Below are 15,926 nucleotides of genomic sequence, written 5' to 3'. Positions count from 1 at the left end.
TTAGCCACTGTGTCAAATAAGTACCTAGGATTATGTTTGTTTTCTATTAAGAGATTTGAAAAATAAGTAGATCTAGCATTTCTTATAGCCGTTCTGTACTCAATCATTTTTTCTTTCCACGAAAGGCGAAAAACTTCTAGTTTTGTTTTCTTCCAACTACGTTCAGCTTTTCTCACAGCTCGTTTTAGAGCCTGAGTGTGCTCATCATACCACGGCGTTGGATTAGTTTCCTTAATCTTCTTTAGACGTAAAGGAGCGACTGCATCTAATGTGCTGGAAAAGAGAGAGCCAATAGTTTCTGTTGCAGCATCGAGTTCATCGAGCAGCATGTGGAAGAGTTGTGTACACCAGACGCGAGCGGCGTGACGGGTCAAAAGATAATAGAACCCATTATAATCTGTGATATATTCTACACTGGATGCGGCGCTGAAGAAGCTTCCAGAATCTACAAGTTTCCTTCGGTCTCCTCCCCCTTTTTAAAGTGCAAGTGATGTTTAAATAGTCCATTCATTCATTCACGCTGTAAAAATGCTTTTCTTACTGAGTATTTTTTGTCCTATTTCAAGTATAAATATCTAAAAATTCTTAAATCAAGATTGTGCATTTTACTTAAGTAAAATGATAAATATCTGCCAGTGTGGTAATAAAAATAATCTTAATGCAAACGGAAAACAAGATTATTCAGAGTGTCTATTACTAAGTGTTAATTTACAGTAGCTCCGCCCACTAATGTCACACAAAGTTAAAAACAACATTCACAACAATAAAACAACCTACATCTGACAATATTGACTCTGCTGTTGCTCCTCTTCATTCGTTCCAAGATAAATCTCCCAAAATTTCCCTTAATCTTCTGCAGTATTTCTTCTACCTGAATGATGGATTTACTCTTGATATTGAAAGAGTAAAATCTTCCTCCACATTCAGTCAACAGTTGCTCGAGATCAGCATGATCTTTCAGTTTTAGATGTTCATCAATGCCTCTTCCAGATCCTCCAGCTCATCTCCATGTGTGAACAGAATCATGATGTAAGAAATAATCACATGCATCTGTTTCTCTTTTTTTTACCATCACACATTTCAGACACATGCTCTTTAAACCTTGTTTCAACAAGTATAGAGCTTCCTTCTGATGAGCTTTTCCCAGAACCATGTCTTCCCATCAAAAGAATCCGGATCACTGATCTGGTCTCTGAAATGTCTGAAATAAAAACATGGAATATGACATTCAAGTTAAATTGTCATTCTTGTCATTGGAGATCAAGAGTAAGAAAAGAAAAATGTCTATTTTTCACAAACAAACATAAAATATTGTTTTGTTAAGTGTGTAAATGAGTCCTAACTGTAATCGTAAAAAAAAAAAAAAAAAACCTCTATATGAAGTTACAAGTGATCAAATATCAAATCAGCTGATCTATAACAATGATCAATCAATAACGGAATGAAATGTTTTAATGTTTGACCTGAGAGCTGGAGAGACAAGTCACTTCATTCAGAACATGTTTAAACACGCAATGATCACAAATATCAGACAATATGACAGAAACAAATGCCTGTTCACATTCAAACTGAAGTGAGTCTGAATTGCAGTTTCATTCCTCACTGAAAAACACAATCACAATCATCATGATTCACCTGCAGAAGATTCACTTCAACACAGAGTTTGATCTATTTGTAACGGTGGCTGTTTCAGAGGATGAGAGTATAATCCAAGCACAGTGAACATTTGTTGAAACAAACATAATACAAGTTATTGATGTGACTTTTAACACTGAAGCTTTTATCAAAAAAACTAAACATCTAATAGTGAAGCACTGTATAAGACCTTAGTTTTACTATAACCATGTGATCTGTGACATATGAAGCTTTGTTTTCTAGTGTGAAGTATTTTGATAATTACTTTACCGTTATTACATTTGATTTCTTTTTATTTGAGTAGTTTTGTTTTTAAATATCCAGAGGCAAGTTTTGTCAGAGACCCCAGCTCAGTCACTTTTAAATTCCACTAATTGCATAACCTGCAGTTCAGTGAGAAGTTAGAACTAACTTACCATTTAATTGAGGTGTAGGAAACACTGGGACATGCCATTATGTAATGCTATATGATTTTGATTAAAAATAAGCTACTTTGAGTGGTAGACATTTGAACTTGAAAATAGTGTCAAAGACTTTATATAGTCTTAAACGGACTTTGATAGTCTTCAAGCCATTGAACAAACGTCTCTTCCACCATGTATTTTCCCTTACTCTGTTGGTGATGCAGGGAGTCTTGTGATTGGTTGTCAAGCCAGCCAATCAGAATGTAGCAGTCTCATCTCTGATTGGCTGGAATTATGGCATATTGTAATGCTGGGCTGTGTTGAGCAAGTGAGCCCTCTGCGATTAGAGAATAGGGATGGGCATTTTTGGCAATTTTTCATTTCGATCATCAATAGGTTTGATGGAGACAATGAAAATATCTGAAGACTGTTAGGAAAATGAGTTTTAAAAATAAAAATATGACATGAAAACCTGTCTATGAAAACATAAAAACTTGATTAGAACAATGCTAGATTGATTATGATGCAGCAATGTTATTAATAACGAAGCATTTAAAAGGAATAGCTGCCTGATGTGAGTGACATTTTTACTAGTATCAATTAATTATTGATATCAAAAAAACAATTTTTACTAGTAAGAATTGTTTCTGATATGTGAAATTGGAATTTCAACTAGTAAGAAGTCAATTCTTGATATCAACAATTGAATTTGAATGGCAGCCTATGGTGACATTTCACTAGTGAAAATAAAGTTACAGATATCAAGAACTGGAATTGTTGATATCAATAAATAACATTGTTACTAGTTGAAATGTAATTCCTGATATCAAGAATTGAATTGTATTTATCAAGAATCCATATCCTGAGAATGAATAAAATTCAAAACAGCTTGCCATTTGTATTTCATACAGTAGCCTATGTGTGTTCTGCTCGTGTATGGGCACAATGAAAGGAGAGAAGCTAAACGAGTCTGACCCAAGCCAATCTTTTTTTTAAATCTTTTATCATGTCGTTTCAAACCCAAAATACTCAATGTCAAAAATACATTTTTAATGACATTTTAAATATTTATACTTTATATAGTGTATAGTTATACACTATCCTAGCCTGGATGCCAGCCGAACTTAGCCCCGCCCACAACATTTTGAGGTCGGGGAGTTCGGTCTGGACTTGATCCGTAGAGGAGTAATTATGCCCGAACAGAAACTGTTCGGACCAATCACATTTGTCAGGGCGATGATTGACAGATTATCACCAGAAACGTAATCAGCCACGTCATCAAAGAGCGCTTGGGTTGAATTAGTTTACAACAATAATGGCTGTTGTTGAAGAACTGAGATGTGTAGATTCCGCCATCGCGTCCGTTATAGAAGATATTGACAGCGCATTAATTGGCAAGTACTCCGTGTATACTTATTCTTTTTAAAACACCGGCAAAGTTTGTTTACGCTCATCTTCTACTAGTTCCAGCATGTGTGCAGTTGAGTTCTGTTGACAACTATGCGTCGCTCAACATACATCACTTACTCTGTAGCTCTGATTGGTTGTAGGTCTATCCAATTGAGCTCTTTCCTGGATCGGTTGAAATACGCCCCCATAATCAAAGCCCAATGGAGCAGTATCAGACTCATATTCGAACTAGAATTGAGTATGACCACGTCAGGCTAACACTATCCTTCAAACCACTAAGTTTTAATCATATAAAATTTAACTAAATGTAGTATGATGTCTTATTATTTTATATATTTTATTAAGTGCAGGTAAAAAATAACTGTCCTTTTTACATTAAATATATCTGTTACACTAAATGATGATGCAACATTAAATAATTTTGTTTTTTTAAAACAAAACTTGTTTGAAACATTAAAATACACTTGCATTTAACTGCTTTTCTATGTCAAATCAATTTTTTTTTACATTTAATTTGATGCAGACACTAGAATATGATATCTGGACTTTAACCCTATAAAAACAAATACAGTAACGAAATACAGTTACTCAAATTTAGTATTTTAAATACGTAATGTTGTTACATGTATTTTGTTACTCCCTAGCCCTGTGTGTGTGTGTGTGTGTGTGTGCATGTACTCGTTGCAAAACTTGCTCCATAACCAGTTCAATGCTGATATGTTTCAGCAAAAGAAGTGAAGCCGGAGGAACATCAGGTTACAGCGGATTACAAATACAGTAAATTATATTTTTGATTTTTGCAGATAATCTCCTCCCACACTGGAATTCATCATCAGTGAAGCTCCTCCCACAACAATCACATCATCAGTGAAGCTCCTCCCACAGCAGTCTAGCAATAAATGCAGGAATATTCCCATTAGAGGAGCATCAGAGCATCAGGAGACTGCGTTTATTAAAGAGGACAGTGAGAACATGAGTGATCCAGAACCCTGCAGAATGAAACACACTGAAGATACTGAAGAACAAAGAGGTTGGTGTTTATTCTTCATTCATTCATGATGCTGAACAACATTCATGATAGAAAGATTCAAGCACTTCTGCACATTTAGAGAAACAGTTGAATTATGAAATGAGACATAATGTTATTTTCTCACAAAAGCTCAGTAAAGGGAAGTTTGAGAAACTTTCATATTGATTGTCAACATCAGATCAAACTAAATATTTATTTTACATTATTTCAATATTTGCTTCACAGTTTGCAAGAGTGTTTCCAGAATTTAGGCATTTTCAATATAGTTTACAACATTGTTATTTTTTAGTGTGGAACATAGTAGTGTTCTGTAGCTTTAAATCTGAGCAGACTAAGATCCTAAAGCTTGCTTATACGCATGAGCGAGTTGGTACTACGGGGTTGTATATTGTTTTGTATATTGCGCATTGAACTCCTGCATGTCTCATAGTAAAGATATTGTTGTTAAAAAAGGATCTTTGCCTTGCCACTCGTCATTCAACAAAATTTCAATGGTTCACCCATTAATCATGAGAATTCACTGAGATCATCCTCCAGCAATGAATCATTGAACAAAATCTCTATGGGCTCCCATCAGTTCCCTTTCAGTCGGTCACGTTCGACGTACGTCAGTAGTGACCGACGAATTGGGATATCGCTTAGAGAGCCCTATCAGCTTCGTGTAAACTAAAACAAGCCAATGGAATTGGCGTGCGATATTTGCATAATGCGCACCGCCCCCGACAGGTGTATATAAATAGGAAGCAGATGCAATCGCACTCTGTCTTTCGCTTCGGAGCCATTCAGTGGTGTCCTGTTTAAGAAGACTGTTTGTGTGAACTAAACTGCCTCGAAGAGGATTCACAGCAAGCCGTGTGTGCCGGTGTAACGGTGCTACAGCGAGGTCGCGAGCTCCCGAGGATCCGAGCTATAGCTCTCAACTGCTGTTTTCACAGCACACGCCTAGAGTGAAAGTGTGTGTGTTGCGATTTGGGCCGGTTCCTCGGTGTGTCCAGGGAGTGGTGTACCTGGCACATCGCGTCACTCCCTGTGTGCTTCGGCACGAGCGAGTTGACTGTTTTCCCCTTCTAAAAGAGCTTTACAGACGAACCCTGACAGTATGTCATTTCGTCTGTGCGTTAATGGGTGCGGTCGTTCCCTGGTCCCTGCTGATGGGCACAATCGTTGCATCTCGTGTTTGGGCATTCAGCACGCTGAAGCAGCTTTTGTGAATGGTTCATGTTCCCATTGCGGGAACATGACTATCGCGGTGCTGAGGTCGAGACTCTCCTTCCTGAAGTCTCAGGAAGCGGGGGCCCCCTCCCCTGTGCCCCGTTCGACCGTCTTTTCCGGCCCGGGCCGGAATGACGGTTCGGCGGTGTATAGGAAGGGTGACCTGAGGATTATGGTCAGGGCTTCCCCGCCGAGCGGAAACGCTCCTCGGGCCCCTGCCGCCTCATCAGCACCGCAACCCATCGTGCCACCGTTGGTTTCCGCTGGGCCCTCTACGGACTGTCCAGCCGTTACCTTTGGTGTGCCGGCGGCGGATCGGATGTCGACCGCTGCATCGGAAGGTGAGCCTGAGTTCTCGGGGAGGAAGATCCGGACGCGCTGCCGCCCGGGACGGTAGCGTTGCCCGAGTCGGATCCCGAGCTCACGGCTGTGCTCTCCCGGGCCGCCTTGTGCGTCGGGCTTGAGTGGACCCTCCACCCTGTCCGGCCCATCTCGGTTGGACGATTGGTACTTGGGGGGGGGGTCGCGCTGGTCAAATCCAGCGTCCCGCCCCAATGCCTTTCTTCCCGGAAGTACACGATGAGGTGACCAGGTCTTGGCAAGCTCCGTATGGGACTCGTACAGGGCCTGGTCCCTCGTCCGCCTTCACCTCCCTGGACGGCGGGGAAGCCAGGGGATACGCGAAGATCCCGCCAGTCGAGCGGTCTGTTGCGATGCAGTTGTGTCCAACGGCCGCTGGCTGGCGCGGTGAGCCGCGTCTCCCGTCCCAGGCCTGTGAATTCTCAGCCGGTCTGACTGAGAAAGCTTACAGTGCCTGTGGGCAGGCTGCCTCTGCCCTGCACGCGATGGCCCTTTTGCAGGTCTATCAGGCAAAAGCGCTGTCGCAGATGCCCCAGGAAGGTCCTGACCAACAGCTGCTTGGGGAGCTGCGCGCTGCCACTGACCTTGCCCTCCGGGCAACGAAGGTGACAGCGCGTTCTGTTGGCCAGGCGATGTCTACTCTGGTAGTCCAGCAACGCCACCTCTGGCTGACCTTGGCAGACATGAGGGAGACCGACAAACATCGGTTCCTGGATTCCCCCGTGTCTCCGGTCGGCCTTTTCGGCGACGCGGTGGAGAGCTGTGCCCAACAGTTCTCCGCTGCACAGAAGCAGGCTGAGGCTATCAGACATGTCATGCCACGGCGGTCCGCTGCTGCCTCCACCCAGCCGCCCGTGGCTCAGCCTCAGCCCGCTCGTCGCCGAGGGCGCCCGCCTGCGTCTTCCTCCGCCCCTGCTAAGTCGGCAAAGCAGCAGCCTACACCAGCCAAACAGCAGGGTGCTGGTCGCGGACGTGGTGCCCAGCCCGTCTCTGCCAACCCAGGTGGCAAGCGGTCGGGGAAAACTCGGCCTGAGACGGGCGACCTGGAGCGGAAGGTTCCTGCCCTTTGGGAGAGTATTCCATCTGCTCTCCCACCCCCGGAGGAGGGCCGGGGGGATTTTGTGGCGGCTGTCCATCACTGGTAGTCCAGCAACGCCACCTCTGGCTGACCTTGGCAGACATGAGGGAGACCGACAAACATCGGTTCCTGGATTCCCCCGTGTCTCCGGTCGGCCTTTTCGGCGACGCGGTGGAGAGCTGTGCCCAACAGTTCTCCGCTGCACAGAAGCAGGCTGAGGCTATCAGACATGTCATGCCACGGCGGTCCGCTGCTGCCTCCACCCAGCCGCCCGTGGCTCAGCCTCAGCCCGCTCGTCGCCGAGGGCGCCCGCCTGCGTCTTCCTCCGCCCCTGCTAAGTCGGCAAAGCAGCAGCCTACACCAGCCAAACAGCAGGGTGCCGGTCGCGGACGTGGTGCCCAGCCCGTCTCTGCCAAGCCAGGTGGCAAGCGGTCGGGGAAAACTCGGCCCTGAGACGGGCGACCTGGAGCGGAAGGTTCCTGCCCTTCGGGAGAGTATTCCATCTGCTCTCCCACCCCCGGAGGAGGGCCGGGGGGATTTTGTGGCGTCTGTCTATCTACCGCCGCTGGCTCTCCGGAGTCCAGCGGTACCCACTTTGCCACAAAAAGAGCAGTTTCCTCAAGCTCCAGGTCACAACAAGGTGTGTCTGCCAGTGTGCCAGGCCCCGCCTCGCCGCTGGCAGCACCCTCCCCATTCGCCAGCAGGCGGCAGTGTGATGGCGCAGACCGCGTCCCGTGCGCCGTCTCCCTTGCACACTGCTGCCTCGCAGAGTCCGACCCCACTCGCGGCCGCTTCCAAGCCGCCCGAGTCGGGTCCCTCTCTGCCTTGCTGCCCCACCCCCGGTGCGTCTGTGGTGCCTTTGGTCCCGCTGGTTCGGAGTCTGGAGGCGTGGAGCACGCTTCCCAGCCCGTCCCGCTGGCTCATTCGCACTATCAGACTCGGCTATGCGATTCAGTTCGCCCGGCGTCCCCCGGTCTTCAGGGGTGTCCACTTCACTCAGGTGTCGTTGGACAGTGCCCCTGTTCTCCGGGCGGAGATTGCTGTCCTCCTGGCGAAGGATGCAATCGAGCCGGTCCCTCCAGCCGATATGAAGTCGGGGTTTTACAGCCCCTACTTCATTGTACCAAAAAAGGGCGGTGGGCTACGGCCAATCCTGGATCTGCGCGTCCTGAACCGGTATCTTCACAAGATGCCGTTCAAGATGCTCACGCAGAAACGCATTTTCGAATGCGTCCGTCCCCGGGATTGGTTTGCAGCAATAGACCTGAAGGACGCGTACTTTCATGTCTCGATTCTACCTCGACACAGACCCTTCCTCCGGTTTGCGTTCGAGGGTCGGGCATATCAGTACAAGGTCCTACCCTTCGGGCTGGCCCTGTCACCCCGCGTCTTTACGAAGGTTGCGGAGGCGGCCATTGTTCCCCTCAAGGAACAGGGCGTTCGTATTCTCAACTATCTCGACGACTGGCTGATCCTGGCCAGCTCGCGAGAGCAGTTGTGCGAACACAGGGACATGGTTTTAGCTCACCTCAGCCGGTTGGGTCTTCGGGTCAACTGGGACAAGAGCAAACTCGCCCCCGGGCAGAGGATCTCTTATCTCGGTCTCGAGCTAGACTCGGTTGCACGGACTGCGCGTCTCACCGAGGCGCGTGTCCAGTCGGTGTTGAACTGCCTGAGTTCGCTCAAGCGCAGGACAGCGGTTCCACTGAAAGTTTTTCAGAGGCTCCTGGGGCATATGGCATCTGCAGCCGCGGTCACGCCGCTCGGATTGCTTCATATGAGACCGCTTCAACACTGGCTCCGCGGCCGGGTCCCGAGATGGGCGTGGCAGTGCGGCACGCTCCGTGTCCCCGTGACACCGAGCTGCCGTCGCACCCTTGTCCGGTGGTCGGACCCTTCGTTCCTGCGGGCCGGAGTACCCCTCGAACAAGTGTCCAGGCACGCTGTGGTCTCCACAGATGCCTCTGCCACGGGATGGGGGGCCACGTACAACGGGCATGCAGTGGCAGGTCTTTGGACGGGGCCTCAGCTGCATTGGCATATCAATTGCCTCGAGTTGCTAGCGGTTCGTCTTGCGCTGGCCCGCTTCAAGAAGCTGTTGTCAGGCAAGCACGTTCTAGTCCGCTCAGACAGCACTGCGGCCGTTGCGTACATCAACCATCAGGGTGGTCTACGCTCCCGTCGCATGTCGCAACTCGCCCGCCATCTCTTGTTGTGGAGTCAGAAGTATCTGAGGTCCCTTCGGGCCACTCATGTCCCAGGTGTGCTCAACCGTGCAGCCGATGCGCTGTCACGGCAGCCTCCACTTGCGGGCGAGTGGCGGCTCCACCCCAGGCGGTCCAGCTGATTTGGCAGCGTTTCGGCGAGGCCCAGGTAGACCTGTTTGCCTCCCCGGAAACTGCCCACTGCCAGTGGTTTTATTCCCTGACCGGCGGCACGCTCGGCACGGATGCCCTGGCACACAGCTGGCCCCCGGGTCTGCGCAAACATGCGTCTCCCCCAGTGAGCCTTCTCGCACAGCTCCTGTGCAAGGTCAGGGAGGACGGGGAGCAGGTTCTGTTAGTGGCTCCGTATTGGCCCACTCGGACCTGGTTCTCAGACCTCATTCTCCTCGCGACAGCATCTCCCTGGCCGATTCCTCTGAGGAAGGACCTCCTGACTCAGAGACGGGGCACCCTGTGGCACCCGCGTCCCGATCTGTGGAACCTCCACGTGTGGTCCCTGGACGGGATGCGGAGGTTCTGAGTGATCTCCCGCAAGCGGTCGTAGACACCATCACTTCCGCTAGAGCTCCTTCCACTAGGAGTCTCTATGCGTTGAAGTGGAACCTGTTCGTCGAATGGTGCGCCTCTCGCCGAGAGGACCCCCGATCATGTTCGGTCGGATCCGTGCTTTCCTTCCTGCAAGAAGGGTTGGAGCGAAGGCTGTCTCCCTCCACCCTTAAGGTGTATGTTGCCGCTATCGCCGCACATCACCACGCAGTTGAGGGTAAGTCCCTGGGGAAACACGATCTGATCGTCAGATTCCTGAGGGGAGCGAGGAGATTAAATCCTCCTCGCCCTTCCTCCGTACCCTCTTGGGATTTGACCCTGGTTCTCACAGCTCTCCGGGGTCATCCCTTTGAGCCTTTGCAATCAGTCGATCTGAAACTAATGTCTCTTAAGACGGTTCTTCTGGTTGCATTGGCTTCCCTGAAGAGGGTAGGGGATCTGCATGCATTTTCGGTCGACGAAACGTGCCTAGAATTCGGGCCCGGTGATTCTCACGTTATTCTGAGACCCCAGCCTGGATACGTGCCCAAGGTTCCTACCACTCCCTTCAGAGATCAGGTAGTGAACCTGCAAGCGCTGCCCTCGGAGGAGGCAGACCCAGCCCTAGCTTTGCTCTGTCCCGTCCGCGCTCTGCGCGTTTACGTGGATAGAACGCGAAGCTTCAGGACCTCAGATCAGCTCTTCATCTGTTACGGAGGCCAGCAGAAGGGAAAGGCTGTCTCCAAGCAGAGGATGGCCCACTGGATAGTGGATGCCATCGCCTTGGCGTATGAATCCCAGGGCGTGCCTTGCCCGCTCGGGTTGAGAGCCCACTCCACCAGAGGGGTGGCCTCTTCCTGGGCGCTGGCTCATGGCGCCTCGCTGACAGATATTTGTAGAGCTGCGGGCTGGGCGACACCCAACACGTTCGCTAGGTTTTATAGCCTACGTGTAGAGCCGGTATCTTCACGTGTACTCGCATCCTCTAGTCGGTAGACGTGCTGTACCCACTCTAAGTGTCGGCTTGCAATGCCATTCCCGCCACTGGCCGGATACGTGCATACTTTTCTCCAGTCGTGTTCCCCGCTTGGCGAACCCTGTCGAGCTCCTCCGCCTCCCCCTTCGGCTCGGACATTGCGGAGTGTCTGATGCCAGGCCTACATCCGTCGCTGACGCTGTCTGTTGGCTGGGGCCCATATGTCGTGACCCCTCTACGTGAGCGGTCCCATATGTGTATTTTCCACGGTTTAAAACTCCCTACGGGCCGAGTCCGTGTCTTTCCCTTAGCAGAGCCAGCTCTGCTGTCACCTGTCAGATGAGTCTCCCCTAACCAGGTGGAGCCATCCCAGGGACTCCATATGCGTACTGCCCCCCGGGCCAGTCCATATGTGTATTCCCACGTAAACTCCTCCCCCATTGGGTAGGTAGTGGTCTCCGCAGCGTCCCTTCGGGTTCGCTTCCCCAGTGTGTCTAGTTTACTTAGTGGGTAGTGGTTAGACAGCAGTAGACTCTCTCGGTGTAAGCTCGCCCCCTTCACCGTCAGCCGGTGCTATGGGCGGCTGAGCTTGCGCTGGGCACTGGAAGGGGTTTCGTAACTGTGGCGTTTTAGTTGGGATCCCAATTCGTCGGTCACTACTGACGTACGTCGAACGTGACCGACTGAAAGGGAACGTCTCGGTTACGTATGTAACCCTCGTTCCCTGAAGGAGGGAACGGAGACGTACGTCCCGTCGCCACAGTTTCTGTACCCTCGCTGTAGTGCGGACACCAGTTGTCTCCTCAGCGAAAAACAGAGTGCGATTGCATCCGCTTCCTATTTATATACACCTGTCGGGGCGGTGCGCATTATGCAAATATCGCACGCCAATTCCATTGGCTTGTTTTAGTTTACACGAAGATGATAGGGCTCTCTAAGCGATATCCCAATTCGTCGGTCACTACTGACGTACGTCTCCGTTCCCTCCTTCAGGGAACGAGGGTTACATACGTAACCGAGACGTTTTTACTACAGTAAACTGTGGTGTATTGAACCCTATAGTTGTAAAAACTTAGTACAGTATTGGGTAAAGTAATTTGCTTATATTACTATAGTAGATTTACTAAATCCTCTATAGAATTACCACAACAAATTCGTTCAAGTTACTGTAGTAACTTTACCATATGTTTAAAAAACACTAGAGTATTTACTAAAAATAATTATATTATTTTTTTCGTGTGGGTTCTGTTAAATATTACTACTATTAGCTTGGTTTAAAGAGATTAAGCAACTAAAGAGTTCAAGATGTGTTCTTGTTAACTTGTTAATACACTCCGTACCAATAGAACTGTCAGTCTTAACATTTATACTGAAAACAAACTTGCTGAATAATGGCAAATTTAAACTTATTGAGGGTTTTTTTTTTTTATATGACAGCAGACACATCAAATAATGTCTGAAAGCCCAAGCCATTGGAGGATACATACAGATATCACTTCAGAAGACAGATGCATCAATGCTTTTAAAGGTTAGTTAAATGGTTTGATAGCTGTAAGTTAAAGTGAAATTAATTTGTTTAATAAAGCTTTCTCAGGTTGATGTTATTTACAGTGATGATTTTTCTTCTCTGTTGTTATGTAGGGAGAGGTGTTCAGCTGTACTGAGTTTGATAAAGGGGATTTTCTGCTGAGGAGACTCGAGCAGTGAAGAATATATCATCATGATGCCCTCAAAGTTATCATGTTTGAGTTTCATTACGATGGAAAACTCCTCTGGTATGTAAAAGTGTTTAATGTGTATGTAAGATTGTAATTATGACCCTGTTTACACATGATTTGGTCGATCCGATCACTGGGAGTTGGGAGACACATTGCCATTTGCACTTTTGTTCATTTTCATCCACTTCTGTCCTGATTTTGTATATAGTGTAAATATTCAATTAATGCTGGACAGTTTGAGCAAAAATCTGTATTACTTTTTTTCTTTCTTTTTTTCTTTTTAAAGATTATGGCGGTTTCATGATATTATATAAATATATATATATATATATATATATATATATATATATATATATATATATATATATATATATATAAAATTATATATATAAATATAATATTACAGGCGTTAAATTGGGATTTTTTTACGTGGGGGGGCTCTGGTTTCAGGGGTGCATGTGTATGCGAAGACTACAAAATCATATCAATTGACAAACTAAAGTATAATGAGTTGCAGTGAACACTAAAATGCTGATCAAAATCATTCTATAGATGCTGGTAGTGTGCAAATCTACATCTGATGACAATAAAATCTTTCTGTAGGCCTGTGCTTTGTGTCAGTATCAAATATAAGAGTGATGCTACCATTAAAGGAGAGAATCTAAATACAAAATACAGTGCTTGACATTAAGCCTTGTTTTATGCTTGTCCCTTGGACAACTAAAATGGTCATTTACTTGTCAGAGTAAAAAAGTAGCTTGCCTGGAAAAAAATAGGATTTTTTTTGTGTGTTGTAAATATAATTTATTCTGAAACAAGCAACATTCTCATCACTGTTTTATCAGCAGTGACATATTTAAATCTGCATATTTATGTTATTTACCCTGGGGGTATTTTATTAAGGGCATTCCCCCACAATCTAATTACATTTATGTTTAATCTTTTATTTCAAATTCTTACATTTGATAAATTAAAATAGTAAGACACTATAGGGCTGTTACCAAATTAAATAATTTACATTGAAAAAGTACAACTGAATTCAATAATGATATAAAATTCTTTAAATATTTTTGAATATGCAAATAAGAAATGTTGGTGGGAAATTTATACTTTTAAACATGAAATTAAACCACCAGTAGATGGCGGCAAGTGACCGTCTTAATGAGTGAGCCACTGATTCATTTATTCAAATGATTCATTCAAAAGGCTGAATCAATAATGAAGCAGTTGTATATGATTGGGACATTGAATCTTCACTCAACCGATTCGTTCAGAACGCTGAATCATTCAAAACGGCTGAGAGTAGCTGAGAGATGCGCTGGTTCTGCTTTGTTTGGAACTATTTTCGCCGCTACAATAGAACAAAAAACAGGCAATATTGCTCCCAAAATGTAAGTCATTAATATTATCTACTTGTTTATTGAACTGTTGTATAAAATTAGTGTCAATTTCAACCGAGGTGATATGTGATCATATGTCGTAAATAGCTATAAAAACCCCACATATGAAATTTTTATTGCAACATGATAACTGAGTTTCTTTGTGTGAGCAGAGCTCATTTGTTTTGAATTCTCCTCAAGAGGTTACGTGAGTCTCAACAGCGCAATATCACCGCCAATGTAACTTACATTACATATATTAATATCCACTCTCAATCGCCACTTAAGCTAAATAAATCATTCTCGCGTTATGGTTGTTTTTGACATTTTAATCAAGCTACTTATCTGGTCAGGCAAGTAAAATTATTTTTCACATCAAAAAATCCACTTGTCCCGCAGTCCCGGACAAGCGTATGACAAGCCCTAAGCCCATGTGCCGGGGCTCAGCCCCGGACGGCCCCGGCGCAATTTAACCCCTGTATATATATCATACAAACACCTTTGTAATAGAAAACAAGAACTAGTTTTAGGCTCAGCCTTGAGGAGTTTTGTTGTGTACATATATGGCAAATACCATTCCTCAATAATTGTAATGTTTTGTAAACTTGCGTTCTGTTTATTTCTCTCTTACAGGCTACATCAAAAATAAATTCAATGTTGAAGCAAATATAATTAAGCATTCTCCTAGCAATGCGCAGACGAATGCAAGTTGGCAAAAAGGCACCACAGTGATTGTGTCAGTGTGTGTAAACCAGACTGATTTCTGGAACATTGTATTTGAACATTAAACATTTTTGTTTGTTTGTTTTTGTCTGTAATGAAGCCTGTCATGAATATAATCTAGACAGTAAAAAAAGGTAATACATTCAATATAATTCAAGTTATGAAAGAAGACTAAATTAATTGAAATAAAAAATGAAAATAAAACATGAATTTGTTGATTTGTCTCATTTCAAATCACGTCTGACATTTATAATGTGACTGCAGGTTATGCAACAGGCATTGAACAATGAAAAGTGTCTACATTGAGGTGTTTAAGTAAACCGTAAAACACAATCAAAAACTACCATTGGTTAGTTAAGGATACAGAAGATTAAAAAATAAATAAATAAATACAAAATTACATATAGTCCTGAATAGGAATAGGGGCCCATTTGGATCCTATTAAAATCCTGTAGAAATTATCCTACAGGATATTTATTTATTGTCTTATAAGACAATTCCCACAGAATCCTATAGGAATCCATTAGGAATATTTTAGGACAAGACATAAATATCCTATAAGATAGTTCCTAATGGAATCCTATAGGATTGGTTCCAAAATATGATAGAAATTCTTATTGGAATCCTGTACAGATTTCTTATTGGAATCCTTTAGGATTTTTTGACAAGGGAATTGTTCCCTATACAACATTATAATTATCAGAAGACAAGAAAATGTTTCACAGGTCAAGTTACATCTACTAAATATAGCTTCAGTGGAAATATCTTCACGGTTTTGATATAATCTGGATAAAGATTAGAAAAGTGAAGTCGCAGATCCCGTATAATTCCTGACGCCATTTTATGTTCGTCAGTTTTTGTTGTTGTCAGTGAACAAGAGTGTGTCACGATCATATAAACACACAGAACAACATCATATAACAACATGACACGATATTAAATAAAGCTGATAACTGAACTTACCGTCAAACTCACTGATGTTCGTTCAGCACCGACACTTCAAGATCGGGTCAAAACGAAACCGAAACAAACATTATTTCTTCTTCTTCTTGTAGGATTCCGGCAGTGTAGACACTGCTAAGAGTATTACTGCCCTCCTCAGGTCAACATTTAAACTAAATTCTCACACACAGTCCTGTGTCATGAAGAACTGAAGAACTTCCTCAGTGATCAGTTTATGCTTATTACTGTGTCCAAACAAAGATAAAAACAGAAAAAGCCTCAACTCCAAGTCCTGCTAGTTTAACAAAT

At 45.1% G+C, this 15,926-nt stretch overlaps 1 long non-coding RNA gene across 1 annotated transcript; it reads left to right on the top strand.

The window, feature by feature from the left end:
• Nucleotides 1-12,206: 12,206 nt before the first annotated feature.
• LOC125248959 lies at nt 12,207-15,183 on the top strand. Its single transcript, XR_007180454.1, has 3 exons — nt 12,207-12,383; nt 12,497-12,630; nt 14,586-15,183. It is a non-coding gene; the product is annotated as an uncharacterized LOC125248959 (long non-coding RNA).
• The last annotated feature ends 743 nt before the right edge of the window (nt 15,184-15,926 follow it).

Source organism: Megalobrama amblycephala, linkage group LG1, assembly GCF_018812025.1.
Source record: "Megalobrama amblycephala isolate DHTTF-2021 linkage group LG1, ASM1881202v1, whole genome shotgun sequence".
Classification (NCBI taxonomy): domain Eukaryota; kingdom Metazoa; phylum Chordata; class Actinopteri; order Cypriniformes; family Xenocyprididae; genus Megalobrama; species Megalobrama amblycephala.
This window is presented reverse-complemented; position numbering and strand designations above follow the sequence as displayed.